Raw genomic sequence first — 10,211 nt, forward strand, 5'->3', positions numbered from 1 at the left:
GCCACCGGCACCGACGACTGCCAGGCAGGAAGGGGAGGGGGGCAGCGAGGACAAGACACGGCGGCCGCCCGGCCCGGCCCGAACCGAACGGCAACAGCAACAGGAACGGGAACTGCGCCGCCGCCGCTGCCGCCGCGATGAGCGGCGCGCCCAACACCGGGGCCCGGCGGCGCAGCGCCACCTACAGCACCGGAGCTGCAGCCCCGCGCCGCAGTGCCGGGGGCGGGGAACGGCTGCGCGCCCGCCCCCTGACCCGCCCCTCACAGTTCTCCCCCCTCCCCGGCCCTTCCCCGGGGCTTGGCCCGCCCGGGGCGTCTTCAGAGTGTCTCCGTAGCCTTGCTGCCAGGCCGGACCCCCGCCTGCGGGCGCTCCCGAAGGTGGAGTGCGGGAGGGAGGCTCCGAGTCGGCTCAGCCCGTGTTAGTGAGCTGGGCTCCGCGAAGCCTGCGCAGTCCGGTCTTGCCTCGAAGCCCAGGGCGGGATGGTCCTGGCGGGACTTCCACAAGGATAAATACGGGTTTGGCCGGAGGGTGGTTTGAGAGCAGCCCCGAGGAGAAGGACTTGAGGGTGTGGGTTGATGAGAAGCTCAGTGTGAGCTGGCAACGCGTGCTTGCAGCCGGCCGCATCCTGGGCTGCATCAGGAGCGCGATCAGCTCCCAGGTGAGGAGAGGAGGTTCCTCCCCTCTACTCTGCTCATGTGAGACCCCACCTTGTGTCCAGTTCTGGAGTCCTCCCAGCACAAGAAGGACAGGGAGCTGTTTGAGCGAGTCCAGAGGAGGGCCATGAAGGTGATCAGAGGGCTGGTGCACCTGTCCTACCAAGACAGAGTTGTTCAGCCTGGAGAAGTCTCCAGTGAGACCATGTAGTGGCCTTTCAGAACTTGAAAGTAGCCTACAGGAAAGCTGGGGAGGGACTTTTTACAAGAGCATGTAGCAATAAGACAAAGGGTAATTGTTTTAAACTGAATAATAGTAGATTTGAGCTAGATATTAGGAGGAAATTCTTCACTGTGGGGATGGTGAGACACTGGAACAGATTATCCAGGGAAGTTGTGGATGCCTCATCCCTGGAAGTGTTCAAGGCCAGGTAGGATGTTGAGCAACCTGGTCTAGTGAGAGGTGTGCCTGCCCATGCAGGGGTATTGGAACTAGATAATCTTTAAGGTCCCTTCCAACCCAAACCATTCTGTGATTATATAAAATTTACCTTGAAGCACTCAGACACCAGCCTGAGGCTGACCTGCTGTGTGTGGCACCACATGTGGGTCTGGTGTTGGCTGGCTACCAAATCCAAACCTGGTATCAGTGCATCAGGTTGACGTGATGGCTTCTGGGCACAGACCTTTTCTTAACAACTGTTTCAGTTATTCATATTCCAAGCAAAGGAAAAAAATGGCATAAAGGGAAGTAGTGTCATAAGCCATGTGAAGGAAAATTATCAAGATGATCATTGCTCACGGTAATTTTTGAGGAAATTTCTATCTCTCCAAGCACTGAGGACTTGGTGTTCAAAGAATCCAGACTTTTCAGGAACAGCCAGCAGCAAAGACGCAGGCCTGACTTCCAGAGTACAAAGGATTCACAGTTTTAACTGGGATCTACAAGTAGATGCAGTGTTTTTCTGAACATCAGAGGTGAGGGCAGCCAAAGCTCATGGATGTCTGGAAAGGTTTGGTTTCATTTTCTGTATTCTGACTATCATTTGTAAGCTAAGGAGATTCTAGAAGGGAATGCCAAATTGAGTAGTGTAAAGACACTTAGAAAGCCACTGCCATACAGGAGTGATTTTCTCAAGAGCTAATCTTCTTGAAGAAACACAAGACAGTTTGACAGTAAGGCTATGTTGAGAAAAACAAAAACGAAACAAACAAAACCACAAAAAAGGAGAACTAGATTTATTTTATCTTAATTTTCACTACTGTTCATCACCAGGAATACTGTCATTTCATCAAACAATTAGAATGGTCTAAACCTTTAAACAAAATAAACCAAAACAATCAAACATAAAAAAACCCAAACTAAAACCAGACCTCCCCAAATCACCCAAGTTTAACAAATCAATCTCAACACTTCTTGTGTGTAACTCTCATTCCACCCTTTTCTTACTGACTACATGTAATGGTATAATTAAGGTTTTGAAGTGGCAATCTATCACTGAAAGTGAAATAATCCAGCAAGGAGAGTGTCGTAACAAGATAACCTTTTTGGCTTGAGTTGGGTTGGTTTTTTTCTCTTTAGTTCCTTCCTCTAAAATTACAATATTCTCAAAAATCAGGCACTTGCTCCAACCCGTCCGGAACACTGATCCTCAGGATTGCTCAGTTCTTCCTAAATTATGCAGACCACTAGATATTTTGTAAACTGTTCTCACATTCATTACTGGTCATTACACATTACCCTGTTCCATATGCTATTTCATGTCCTACCAACTCACTTTCAGACAAGGTAATTCAAACTAATCTAGATTGACCAGGCTATTTGTGTACCTGCATACAGACAATCAACAACATAAGTATTCATTTCCAGTCCCTCATTGAATGAACTGACTTGACATTAGTATGGCATTTGACACAGTTTTCTGCAGCATTCTCCTAGAGAAACTGGCTGCTCATAGCTTGGATGGGCATACACTTTGCTGAGTTTAAAACTGGCTGGATGGCTGGGCCCATAGAGTTGTGGTCAATGGAGTTCAATCCAGTTAGTGGCCTGTCACAAGTGGTGTCCCCCAGGGCTCAGAACTTGGGCCACTGCTGTTTAACATCTTTGTCAATGTTCTGGACAAGGGGATAGAGTGCACCCTTAGTAAATTTGCAAATGACACTAAGATGGGTTGAAGTGTTGATCTGCCTGAGGGCAGGGCGGCTCTGCAGAGGGACCTGGACAGGCTGGATCAGAGGGCCAAGGAAAATTGCATGAATTTCATTAATGTTGGGTACTGCACTTTGGCCATGATGACTCCCAGCAGTGGTACAGGCCTGGGGAGGTGTGGCTGGAGAGCTGCCCAGCAGGAAGGGACCTGGGTGTGCTGACTGACAGCTGGATAAACATGACCCAGCAGTGTGCCCTGTGGCCAAGAGGGCCAGTGGCATCCTGGCTTGTATAAGAAATTGTGTGGAGCAGGGAGGTGATCTTACCCCTGTACTCAGCACTGGTGAGGCCACACCTAGAGTGCTGTCTTCAGTTTTGGGGCCCTCACTACAGAAAGGACATTGAGCTACTGGAGTGTGTCCAAAGTAGGGCAACAAAGATGATGAAGTTTTTGGAGCGTAAGTCTTATGAGGAGTGGCTGAGGGACCTCGGGTTTGTTTAACGTAGAGAAGAGGAGGCCAAGGGGTGTCCTTATCACTCTCTACAATCACCTTAAAGGAGGTTGTAATGAGGTGGGGATCTGTCTGTTCAGTGAAGTTACAAGTGACAGGAGCTGAAGTTGAGTCAGGGGAGGTTTAGATTGGATGTTAGGAATAATTTCTTCACGGAAAAGGTTATCAGACATTGGAACACCTTCTCAGGGCCTTGGTGGAGTCATAGTCCCTGGAGGTATTTAAGAGTTATATAGATACAGTGCTTAGGGATATGGCTTAGTTAAAGTCTTGTCAGTGTCAGGTTATGGTTGGACTCGATGATCTTGGAGGTCTTTTCCAGCCAAGGTGATTCTGTGATTCTGTAAATGCCAGGCTTCAGGTGCATAGCCTTGAGTATGGTTGTTTATCTTTTGTGCAGCAGAAGAACTTTTTTCTTCTTAGTGAACAGATGCAGAGAACCCACATACATGAAGTAAATACCTTTGTTCCTCCGGTCTGTCATGTTTAGTAGTTTGTCACCAGCCATTGCTGATCTTTTTTATTCTTCTCTGACTTGGTGGGGCCATCTCAGCAAGCACACATAGATTTTTCACATTAGCTAGTTTGTGGCATCCAAACTTTTCCTTCGTCATCTCACAACACTCACATGCATAGTCAACTACTGAGCATCATAAAATATCTGAAGTTGGAAGGGATGATCCATAAGGATCATCAAGTCCAACTCTCTGGTACTTGCAGGACTACCTCAAATGAAACCATATGACTTCCAGGTGTCATCCAGATGCTGCTTAAACTTTGAGACTGCCCACTTCCCTGAGGAGTCTGTTTCAGTGACCGACCACCCTCTCAGTGTACCTTTTCTTAATGTCCAATCTGAACTTCCCCTGATACAACTTCAGTTGTTTCCTCATCTCCTATCTCTGGTCACCAGAGAGGAGATCATCACCTGCCCCTCACCTGAGGAAGCTGCAGACTGTGATGAGGTCACCCCTCAGCCTTCTCCAAGCCGAACAAACCGAGTGACCTCAGCCACTCCTCGTAAGCCTTGCCCTTGAGGCCTTTTACCATCTCGCTCTCCTTCTTCTGGACACTCTAATAGTTTGATGTCCTTCTTATATTGAGGCTCCTCAAACTGCACACAGTGCTTGCTGTGGGGGCCACACCAGTGCAGCACAGAGTGGGACAGTCACTTCCCTCAACCAGACAGGTGGCTCTTTTGGCTGCCAGGGCGCAGTGTTGACTCATGTTCAACTTGCCAGCAACCCAAACCAACAGGTAGAGCAAAAGGTTCTCATTTGTCAAGATCAGACTACAAATCTCAGGCAGGATAAGAAACATCTGGACAACCTGCAGTACTGCAGAAATGAGTTTGTAATACTCCCAGCTATTTCACTCCAAACGTGTGTTTTTATTGCAGGTTGTTTCTTGTTTTGGATTTGCTTTGCTTTGCTTTTTTTTCCCCTAATAGCTTGGCTTGGATTTTCTGTAGAAATCAGACAGTGTTATCAGTAGCTGCCAATAGGAAAGAGTTTTTCAGATAGACTTTTCAAATGGTCTTCTGAATTTTACTGCTTTATATTAGACATGGAATGTCTTTTCCAAGGAATTGGATATGCCACAGTGTTAGTTTGTGTATGTTACTTGCCATCTCTGGGTGACCAGTTTAGTATTTTAATCTCTCTGTGAGACATGAGAAGGACTGGTGTCTTCATCTAGATTTCTTCCTCTCCTACCCAATCCAGAAACTTATAATTAGAGGAGAAGTCATTAAAAAACATGAAGATAAGGCTCTTTGTCTGATCTGGAAAGAGGTGATATTCAAGAACTGGAGATTTAATTAGTTTCATTAAATGTATTCAATTTCAGGGAGAAAAGGGGCTGGGATCTGAGCTGCATAATTATAACATGGATCAATTGGACAGAAGGCATGATTTTAAAAATCAAAATACTGCTGTAGTTCATAGTGTGAATACTCTTTTACTGGTATAAAGAGATTTTTATGATGTGGTTTATACACTTTCCATGAATGGGAGCACGTATATATGATCTATTAAGTGTATGTGCATCAGTAGAAGTACTTACATTAGAAGATTGTACTGTTATTACTATATTTAGAAGTTTTGGTAAAGCTGTACAACTCTTATGGATATCTTGACCTACACTTTGACTCGTTTATGTACACAAATAAAAGACCAAAATGAAAAAAAAAAAGCAATAATCAAAAACTATCTCAAAAAGCAGAGAAGGAGATGGGATTTTGATTTCCTTGTAATTGCCTGGTGAGAAATAATCAATATGCTAGTAGGTAGTGTAGTCTGAGTTGCAATGTTTTCATTACAAATTAAATTGGTATTGGCCATCAGAAAAAAGCTCACAGGACTGGTAGAGCAACACGGTTGAAGCAGAAAAAAGGAACTTCCGATCTCTTAGAAAGCAAAGAAACAAAAAGAAATAATAAAAGCCAAACACAAACCTCTTTTTTATTAGTAAGCAGATGTATGGGAAAAAAAAGAACTGTTTTAAAACATTGTAAAGATGTGTTCTCAGGGTGAATTTTAGTTAATGTTTCCATCCCTCCTTTACAATCCCAGACACCATTAGGGCAGCTAGCTCATGTGTTTATATTTAGAAATGTTTAAGGAAACTTGCTTTAATGTGATGAGCTGTTTGGAGATGTCACTTTGTGTCTGTACAGTTAATTTCCACTTTAGTATATGTCCCCTATGTGACGCCAGTCCTGCCCTAGGCCTAACCTCTTTATTTTCATAGTTTCTTTTGCTTTCTGCTGTGTCTTATAACCCTCTTCTAGGTTTGATCCAGCTTGAATTTATTTGAAGAGAAACATTTAAAAGAAAATACATAAAGTATGCTTTTAGAGAGAGGTTTGGTGAGCTGGGCTGATTGACTAGATCAGCCTTCATGGCTGTCAGACTCATTTCTCTGAGCTTACAGGAATATTGACAGGAATATTGATGGAATATTGACAGGACTGGTCATCATTCTAAGAATGGAACTCTTGCTACTCATTTGAGTACAGTGGTATGGTTAATTTAATATCTCTTGAATCAATCTTTCTCACATCTTGTTCTGTGATACTTACACCATAGCATCTGAACTATGCTAATATTATAGTTGTTATTTTCTGCTATTTTCAATTTTAATTTCTATTTTCATGGCACATCTAAAGGGATACCATTATGCCCATATTATAAATGGGAAGCTGAGGCCCTGATATTTTTAGCTGTGTACTTTTTAAGATTGAGCTGAAAAAATTTTAAATGGCTATTTTTTGTGTTAAGTCTTGAGGACTTCCTTCCTAAACTAGTTGGAATTTGCTGTTTGGGAAAGGGTTATAAAATAATTTTTCATACAATAACAGTCAAAAGAAGCACAAGATAGGGACTGCAAGTTTACACGCATAAATTACCATAGTCAAAAAGCAGGGTTTAAGGCTTGTACTATAAAGTGCATTGGAAAAGTTATAGCACTTCAGAAGAATAATCTAAGAAACTGCAGCCTAGAACTACTCAGCAGGAAATGCTAAGCACAGGGCAGAGATAACATCTCTGTTCCCCTTAAGGTTCAAAGTTTTGTACAGCTTCTTCAAGGTGGATAGCAGAATGCAGACTAAACTCCTAGGATAGTCTCTTCTCAAATATAAATGAATCAGTAGCTTCTGTTTACTTCATCACTCCTTTCTCTATAAATTTGCAGAAAGATACAAACACTTTGGATCTCTATGTGCAACTTTTTTTTTTCTCTGGGTAGAAATAAACAAATACATTTTGTTCCCTGTTTTCAAAAACTTCATCAGCTCTGAGTATTTTTCCCTCTTTTTTCAGGGTGTTCAACTGTGATTCCCATGTGAATTTTAGATATACTTTCTAAAGCATTTTTATTCTGAGCAATAGACCTCCTTTTTAATATGTTTATTCCCTTCCAGATTTGATTTGTTTTATTTACTGTGTGAGTGAACTGAAAGAACCTTTTCATCAGAAAGACCATCAGAAGCTATTCAGGGATTTGAAAGGAGTTTTGAGTGCTCTTACACCCTGCTTTAATTCCTTGATATCCTTTTCCCTGAAAATTCAATACTAACATTATCACATTTATATTGTTCTAATTTTGGACAAATACCATACATGCATGGGATATTTGTCATCCAGAACATGGAACATGTTCTGGAACATGTCAGATTGGGTTTGATTAAATCAAAGAAGAAAGCAAAAAAAGTTAGAAGTCCTACTGTAAACAGCTCTGCAGATCCCTTATTGTACTATTGATTTTAAGCAGGTCTCCTCATTGATTTCTGAGCAGTGTTAAAAATCAATAGAATGAGATGTCTTCCTGATTGTACCTTAAAATTTGTACAAAGATGATAAAAGGACTTTGTATAAAGAAGGGACTTTTTTCTAGTACCATTAGTGTCAGAGTTAGTGGACTGTATTCTGATCACTCTCACTTCTGAATAAGTTTTCCTGTGACACATCACACAGACCCATGCACACAGAGAACAGCCTGTACACATGTATCCCATACCTGTCCTTGTGCAGGAGTGAACAGCTTTCCAGATCTTCCTGGAATCAGGATGGATTTCTTCATATGCAGAGACCCTTGGCAGAACTGGAAGGAAGTAAGCAAAGATGCTCACTTAGCCCTCATTTTAAAAGAAATTTGGAGATGTAGAACATCTAATACCCTCTAGCTATTACCATGGGTTTGTGTAACATGCCACAGGAACTTTGGTCTGCTCTCTGAAGGAAAGCAGCTCCCCATGCATAATCAAAGGCTCTCTTAGAATGATAATTTGCTGAGTTCCTTGGTTCTGAGAAACTTTTTATCACAAAGAAGCAATGTTTTTCTCATCATTGACTTCAGTGAAGTGGTTTCATAGCTACACAGAGGTGGCTTCAGATGTGGTCTTAGTGCTCTAGTCATGCTTTACAGAAAGCTTTCAGATTCTCTGCTTTAAATACAGCATGAGGACTCATTGCAAAAGGAGGCAGCAGTTTTAAATGCTTCAGTACATGTATAAGAACTATAAAGCTCACTCTATCTTTCCCTCCCTCCCTCCAGGTAAAGCTGCCATAGTCCAGATGAAGTGTGGGATGCAGTGTGGGGGAACAGAGAAGTCCATTGGGCAGTAGGTGGTTTGGATGCCTTCTGCAGCTTCCTGTTACCAGTGTTTGAAACAATTCCCACTCTTCTCTTGGTCCATTGATGTCATGGCTCTTCAAGGTACCCAGATATGAAAACAGACACTGTTCATTGACTTCTAGGGAATCAAACTAGTGTATACTGTTTGGGGGGTTTTTTTATTGCTTTTTTGTTTTGTTTTGTTTTGTTTTGGTTTTTTTTTTTTTAGTTGAAGTTTCCAGTGAAGTTCAGAACACTAAAAAACGTACAGAGTGGTTTTGCCGACGCAGGCACATTTACCTCACTCCTGTTTCAAGCAATTTTTCAATAGTCTTAGATATATTTGGTGTTGAAATGAGAAACTCAGTAGAGATCAAAAAATAGATCCTGCAGTTAAGTGGATCCACAAATTCTTAGAATAAAATCAAAGCTAATGATCCAATAATCTCTGACTACTGGAATATGGTAAGATAAAAAACATACCTCCACGGTTTGCAGTCTTCTGGAGCTCAGGTTATTATAATAAGCTTAATAAACCAGGTTTCCTCCTTACTTTTAAATCTATGCTTTTCCTAGCAATTCCAGAGCCTTCAAATTTTAGATTTGTTTAAACAGAAATAAACTCTGAGGTTTAATAATCAATATTGCTTATTATTGTGACTAACTTGAAGGCTTCAAATTTAAAATTGAAGGATTACAATTAGATTAAAGGCTTAAAGTACTTAAATAGCAAAATTTTTGTTAAATGTGGATTGGCTCCAATGGCATTTGAAAAACTAAGGAGTTTGGTTTTTTCCTTGTATTTGTCTGTGAACTACTAAAGCATAAAGTCCTTCCAGATGAAGAGATAGAGCAAGTCTCAAGCTGAATGTTTTCTCTCCCATGCAAACACACATCCACATATGAAAACTAATACTTCTATTTCATGAAATGCTTCTTTCAAGAACTCAGAACTGTTAAGAACTGTTTATGCATTTCAAGACCACTAGGTGCTGCCTATTCACTGCAGCAAACTGTGTAGTCTTTTACAGTGAGTGAGAGGAAATCCATGAATTATTCATAGTATCAAACCGAATTTGAAGCCTTTTGCTTCCCAGTGTAATCTGAACAAGTGAGAATAAAGCTAAAAATATGCTAGAGACTTCATGTTGTGTAATTAGCTGAAGCATATCCTTGGCCAGTTAGTTTTAAGCCCTCATTTACTGACTTGGTGAATAAAAGGTATCAAAGAAATCCTGCAAAAAGCCTTTCCAATGTTTTAAGAAAGGAAAGCACAAAAAGCCTGCTCATATTCTGGTCTGTCTGGAACAGGAGGGATTTACAGTCAAGCAATTACTGAAAATTGAAAAATGTAATTAAGGTTCACTTATAAGTTTCTAATCTCACTTTAGCTCTGATGCTCATTATCATCTTAAATGTGACATCTATTGTTTTTTAAACAATATATGAAGACCTGGGTTCTTACCATTAACATTCAGTCCTTCCTAATATATTTTATTACCTGCTAATTCTGTACATGCAACTGCAGATTAAGGATAGACAGGAATAGAAGACTTTTCCTGCATCATTATAATACAAATCTCTAGCTTGAAACAAGCCAATCCATGGTAGTTTTAAATATGCTTAAGACTGAAATGCCAACAGCAATCACAACCTGTGAGTGACCTATCTGCAGAAATGGAAGATCATGGCTGTGTGAAATGTCTTGGAAACCTTTGTGATTTTACTGTGCTTAACAAACTTGTATTTGTGTCTTCTGGAAGATGGACTAGTTTG

The sequence above is a fragment of the Heliangelus exortis genome, chromosome 2 (assembly GCF_036169615.1).
Source record: "Heliangelus exortis chromosome 2, bHelExo1.hap1, whole genome shotgun sequence".
NCBI lineage: Eukaryota > Metazoa > Chordata > Aves > Apodiformes > Trochilidae > Heliangelus > Heliangelus exortis.